Source organism: Lemur catta, chromosome 3 (genome assembly GCF_020740605.2).
Source record: "Lemur catta isolate mLemCat1 chromosome 3, mLemCat1.pri, whole genome shotgun sequence".
In the NCBI taxonomy this organism is placed as follows: Eukaryota; Metazoa; Chordata; class Mammalia; order Primates; family Lemuridae; genus Lemur; species Lemur catta.
The window spans coordinates 25,030,075-25,036,901 of NC_059130.1; the positions used below are offsets into that span (position 1 = coordinate 25,030,075).

The 6,827-nt window shown below is 43.3% G+C and overlaps 1 pseudogene; it reads left to right on the forward strand.

Annotated features, from left to right (window-relative positions):
- The first annotated feature begins 388 nt into the window (after positions 1–388).
- LOC123633933 lies at positions 389–1,981 on the forward strand (annotated as a pseudogene).
- Positions 1,982–6,827: the final 4,846 nt, after the last annotated feature.

The window sequence follows — 6,827 nt, forward strand, 5'->3', positions numbered from 1 at the left end:
CTTTGCCCGGCGTTTAAAATTTTTTTATTGGTACAGAATATGTGTATACTTGACAGTTTTATTGGCATCAGTGTATATGACACTAATAAAGAAATGAAAAAGAAGAAAAGAATATGTGTACACATGTATGAGGTACATGTGATATTTGGATATGTGTATAGACTTTCTTTCCTCTCTTGATAGGACTTTACTTACCTTTCCATTGACATCCGTTTTCTCCTCTACATTTGCTATCATTTTGCTTCATTATGCATTATTCTGGATATTTATTTCTGACCTGTATTCCAGTTTATTAGTTTTTCTCTTCTGTTATATCTAACATGCTGCTAACACTTTCTGATCCAGTTCTTAATTTTGGTTATTGTAATTTTCAGTTCCATAATTTTTTTTTAAATCCACTATAACCCACTGATCCACTTGACTAGCCTAAAAAAAGTGTTTTTAATTAAAAAAATCCACTATATCAATTCTAAAAGTTTTCAGTTCCCAACTAATTATTCCAATCTTGGCTTTTATTCCTTAAATATAATAATTGTTTTGTGGCTGAGTTTTCCTCTTCTCGTTCCTCCCACTACTCTCCTCAACCTCAGCTTGAGCCTGTTGCCCATGGGCTCAGCATTGCTTTCGCCTTGGCCCTCAGCAATGCTGACTTGTAAAAGCAGATTAAGCATATGATGGCTTTCATTGAACAAGAAGCCAATGAAAAGGCAGAAGAAATAGATGCAAAGGCAGGAGAAGAGCTTAACATTGAAAAGGGTCGGCTTGTGCAAACCTAAAGACTGAAGAGTATGGAATATGATGAGAAGAAAGAGAAGATTGAGCAGCAGAAGAAAATTCAGATGTCCAATTTGGTGAAGCAAGCAAGGCTCAGAGTCCTCAAAGCAAGAGATGTCCTTATCACAGACCTACTTAATGAAGCAAAACAGAGACCCAGCAAGGTGGTAAAAGATACAACCAGGTACCAAGTGCTGCTGGGTGGACTGGTCCTCCAGGGTTTGTACCAGCTGTTGGAGCCCTTAATGATTGTTCATTGCAGGAAACAAGATTTACTTCTGGCAAAGGCTGCAGTGCAAAAGGTGATCCCTATGTACAGAATTGCCGCTGAAGATGATGTTGATGTCCAGATTGATCAGGAGGCCTACTTGGCCTGAGGAAATAGCTGGTGGCATTGAGATCTATAATGGGGATCGAAAAATAAAGGTTTCCGACACCCTAGAAAGCCAGCTGGACCTCATAGCCCAGCAGATGATGCCAGAAGTGTGGGAGCCTTCTGTGGTGCAGATGCCCAGGGGCATTTTTTGGACTAGGCCTTTAGGAGACAAAGTCTATCCACTGTTCTACTGCTACAATATGGAAGCTTCTGATACTTGAAAAAACAAGAGTGTCTGTGTAGCTTCCTCTTTGCTGTCCTAATACTGCTTTGTATTTATCGGTGGATACCCTTCTATGGCCAGTGCCCTTGGCCTAATTGCTAACAGTGGGAGAACAGTGGGATCACTTGCCGTGATCAGGACCCCACCTCTAGTTCATCTCAGAGCAACACAGCTCTTAGCTGGTCCTGCCGCGTTGGGTGAGCGGATCAGATGGTGGCTGCGTGAACTTCGCCAAGTCTCCTGCTCGTTGGCTCCCAGTTATCGAGTCCAGAGGGTGATGTGTATGGTGTTCTCTGCTTTGAAGTCTTCGCTCTTTAGGTTTAAAACGCATGTGGCACGTGCATTCCTCCCAGTAGCTTCACCGTTACCTATTTGGGCCTAAATGTTTCCCTCATCTGTAAATGTGATTTGAAACCTAAGCCATGAAAATGCTTTATTTATTAAAGCAAAAGATTTATAAAACCAATAAAAAATGATTGTCTTGTAGTCTATACTGATAATTTCAGTATCTGGAGACCTTATAAATCTGTTTCTGTTATCTATTGTACCTACTATTTTTATTTTTCCTTGGGTTTTGGGTACTTTACATTGTTTTTGAAAAATTACTTATAGGCCAGCATGGTGGCTCATGCCTGTAATCCTAGCACTCTGGGAGGCCAAGGCAGGAGGATCGCTTGAGGTCAGGAGTTGAAGACCAGCCTGAGCAAGAGTGAGACCCTGTCTCTACTAAGAATAGAAAAAATTAGCTGGGTGTGGTGGTGCGCATCTGTAGTCCCAGCTACTCTGGAGGCTGAGGCAGGAGGATTGCTTGAGCCCTAGGAGTTTGAGGTTGCTGTGAGCTATGATGATGCCACTGCACTCTAACCCGGGCAACAGAGTGAGACTCTGTCTCAACAACAACGAAAAAACATTATTTATAGAAATATTTTGAGGCCCAGGATAATATCTTTCTCTAAAGAGAATTTTTTATTATTTTATGTCATTAACTATGAAATGTCCAAGTTCCTTAAGTACTAATTTTGATACTTGATATCTCTGACATTTCACTTTGACACTTCTTGTTTATGTTTATTGTGACGGTACATCCTCAGTCTTTCAAATGCACATTTTGGCTTATGATTATCTTTCACATTTTTTAGAGCAATTTTTGTGAAACCACGGATAAGTCAAAAATTTCTGTTGTTTTCAAATATAAATTCCATTGTAGAACCAATGCAGTGCAGATAGTTTGAAATATCGACAAAGTGGGAAGGCTGTGGCTAATGAGCACATAGTACATCGATGGTTTGAGAAGTTCTATTAGGATGATTTTAATCTTGAAAATGAGCCACGTGGGCAACCTGAGACCAAGGTGGATAATGATGAGCTGAAAACTGTAGTGGAAGCGAATCCATCTCAACCTAGGCATGAATTAGCAGCAAGGTTTGACGTTACTATTCCAACAATATTGGACTATTTGAAGCAAATCAGCAAGGTAAGGGAGCTTGATAGTTGGGTTCCACATGAATTAAATGAGCATGAGAAGAGAAATCGTCTGGAAGCTTGCCTTTCTTTGCTGTCATGACATAAAGGCAAACCATTTCTACACCGTATTGTTATGTGTGATGAAAAATGGATTATTTTTGACAATTGCAAGCATTCAGCACAATAGTTGGACAAAGATGAAGTGCTGAAACACAGTCCAAAACCAAATATTCATCAAAAAAAGCTAATGGTGTCTGTTTGGTGGTCCAGCACTGGTATTACCACTACAGTTTCATCAAACCTGGTCAATCCATTACAACAGATGTCTACTGCAACCAACTGATGAAATGAGGAGGATGCTTGTGATTAAGCAGCCAAGATTGGTCAACAGAGACAGGCCAATCCTCTTGCAAGACAACTTCAACCACATGTCGCACAAACAAGGCTGCTCAAACTACAGAGGCTGGACTTGAAAACTCTGTGATCCACCATATTCACCAGAACTTGCACCAACTGACTACCACTTCTTCCAGGCTTTGGACCACTTCTTGCAAGGAAAAATATTCAATTTTCAACAAGCTGTGGAAAATGCCTTTCTCGATCTTATCACTGCTTGCTCTCCAGGCTTCTTCACAGCTGGCATAAATAAGCTACCGTTAAGATGGCAAAACTGTGTTGATAGTTTAAGCACATACTTTGATTAATTGTACTGCTTCTTGTTTGAGATATAATAAACTACACTTTTGATTGGAAATCAGACATTTCATGTTTAATGATCCAATATTTTTGCTGGACTCTTTAGGGTACTGGTAATCTGGAATCACCTTAAGTTCAGGACTTGAGACTTTCTGGGTCACTCTATCCCTAGACCAACCCAAAGCAGAGCAGTGTTCACCAGGGTCCCTATTCCAGGTAGACTGTGAACTCTGAATTTTTCTCCCTAGCCTCCCAAGGCTACCAGAATTGCAGCGTAGCCTCTCCCAGAACAAAACCCCCAAGGTATATGAAGGGAGGCTTCATTCCTCCACTGTTCCATCTGCTTCAATATTCAGCATCTCAATTCAATAATTCCTCAAATCTTATAATTCTCTGCTGCTTTTAAGATAAGATGTCCAAGCTTTTAAAAAGTTTTCCTTGGTAGGTGGTTTGTTTGAATTACGTAGTCTCACATATCCAGAACTGGTGGTTCCCTTTGACCCTGAAATGGGATATCCAACTGGCAGCAATGTTTTCAGGGCAGGCGGGGTCCTCACCGTGCCATGGATAAGTCATGACTGGTCTAAGTCAATCATAGTGACCTTCGTCCTCTTTGCCTATCTCGAGTGGGCAAAAAGACACAAGACTCCAGGGGACTTGTGGATGCATTTTTGTGCCCTTATGAAAGAGCTATTCAGGAACCAGAGCCTTTTCTCTTCTTTTTGCTTTGTGATGATGTTATGTAAGGAAGTTGCAACCCTCCTGTGACTGAGAGAAGCCAAGAAATTCTCGAAGACAGCCACTCCTGGCTCTTGTTATTGTTAAGCCACTTAAAACCTTTGGAACCCTTTGCAGCCAGGCTTCCTGAGGAAACAATAAACATCCTATGGTTTCACTGTTAGTCAGGTTTTCTGTTATGTGTAGCCCAAAGCATTCCTAACTGACACATCATCCGTCAAATCTCAGCTTTAAATGTCATTTCCTCAGGGAGGCCTTCCCGAAACCCCCAGCTCAACACATTCTATAATATTCTCCACTCTCCCTTAAGTACCCCTCATCATACTTGTAATTACTTGTTGAATGATGGTCTTTGTCAGTGAGCTGTAAGCTCCATGAGAACAGGGGATGAGAGGTATCCTAGGGTCTAGCCCCATGTGGGGCTCCGTAGCCTCTAAATACGTAACTATTAAAAAGAAGATAGAAGGCTCAAGAGCACAGAGTGGGGTACAGGATAAAAATCATGGCAGGTGTGAATTACAGTTTGTGCAATTGTGCTTCTTCTATCACATGAAAACTGTTAAAGTTTAAGGACTCATTAGAGAAGGGTTGGAATGGCCATTGTGGGAACTGGGTGTGAGCATTTATCTGGTACAAGCAAGAGTTGCCAAGGAGTGTTACAGACCCAGTGGGATTAGAAAGCATGTGCATTGGCATAAATCAGCAGAATTATGAGATTTCCTCCAGCAGTGTTCAGCCATCTGGGTGTGGGAGAGAAGCTGGGTAATTAGATCAACTCAAAGATGGGGGTCTGCGGGACAGGCTGCTTTTTGTTCCTTTCTCAGATGAAGTAAATGAAAGTAGATGTGGAATTTGGTTTCCATTGTCTCAAAAATGAAACCTTTTAGAACTCAAAGGCTTGCCCTTGGCTCCAGACTAGAGAATATCCACGGGCAGAAGCATTCACCCCAGAAGCCTTCCCTTATTGCCCACCTGCCGGGTGGGCCCATGGAATTTCCTAAAGGGTGTGCAACAGATATGTGTGTGTGCACATTTTTCTGGGGAAAGTGTCTGTAGCTTCCGTTAGATTATCAGTGGGCTCTGGGACCCAGAAAGGCAAGAACCACTTGGGGTTGCTCCTAGCCATGGGCCACCGTGTGGATCCACTGCTGTGGATCCGGGCTTGACTGATGGGCAGTCATGTCCCTGCTTGACAAGGGATAGCGTGGCACAGAGGTAGATGTGCAGAGGCCTGGGCTGTGCCACCTCAGGGAAGTTACTTAGCTCCTCAAGTTTTCTCCTCTATAAAATGGGAATGATAGTCACAGTTCCTTATTTCAGATGGCTGTTGTAAAGATTAAATGAGTTAATATATGCAAATGCTTAGGTCATGCCTGGTACTTAGTAATGACTGGGCGGGGTGGGGGGGTTGTTGTTGTTTTATTTTTTGGGACAGAGTCATGCTCTGTCGTCCTGGTCAGAGTACAGTGGCATCATTATAGCTCACTGCAACCTCAAACCCCTGGGCTCAAGCCATCCTCCTGTCTCAGCCTCCCGAGTAGCTGGGACTGCAGGCCTGTGCCACCACACCCAGCTAATTTTTTTCTATTTTTTGTAGAGACAGGGCCTCGCTCTTGCTCAGGCTGCTCTCAAACTCCTGATGTCAAGCAATCCTCCCACCTCAGCCTCCCAGAGTGCTAGGATTACAGGCATGAGCCACCGTGCCTGGCTACATTTTTACTGTGACTAATAATGATACACAGCAGGACACACATTCAAGGACAAAAACTTTGAATTGGAAAACAGCATTTGGAAGAGCACAGTTACAGCTCATTTTGTGCAGAGTACAAAATCTAACTATCCTCTCCTCTCTGATACTCACTGTGTGTGATCCTAGGCACTGGACCACCGTGTGCTTCAGTTCCTCATCTGCAGAACACAGACAGTGAATAACTACCTCATAGGACTGTTGTGGTGAGGGCTCAGAGCAGGGCTCATAGTCACTGAATTCTGGTTACTGTCACTATGACGGCCCGGGGCTGACATTCAGGCTCCTAGTCTGGAGGAGAGAGGCTCTTCCCGTCAGGAAGACCTTGCTTATACTGAGACCTTCACACAGGCCGTGTCCGCCTCACGCCTGCTCTGCTGATGAGGAACTGAGACCCAGAGAGAGCAAGTGACTAAAGGCCGGATGGACTGTGCCCTTCATGGCATTTTCTGCCAGGAGCCCCTCCCTTTACTCTTCCCAATTTCCATCTGTAGAAATAGCACTTTTGTTTCACAGTGGAACTCTGGAAACCACACCATCCATAAAGCCTTCCTAATTCCCCCAGTCAGAAGTCTCTGTTGTGGACCAGTTGTGTGGCGCAGCGCACAGTTTGGCAGTGGCATCACATCTGACTTCCCGAACTGCCTGGCCCAGTCGGGTTCTTCTTATTGCCCTGTCACCACTCTTTGCACAGAGAATGCCTTTGGAAGAGAGCTGATGAATGAAGGAAATGAATACTCCATGATTCTGCTATTCTAAGGCATCCACACATTTAAGGGAAGGAAAAATAGAGTCCTCAAATGACTGAT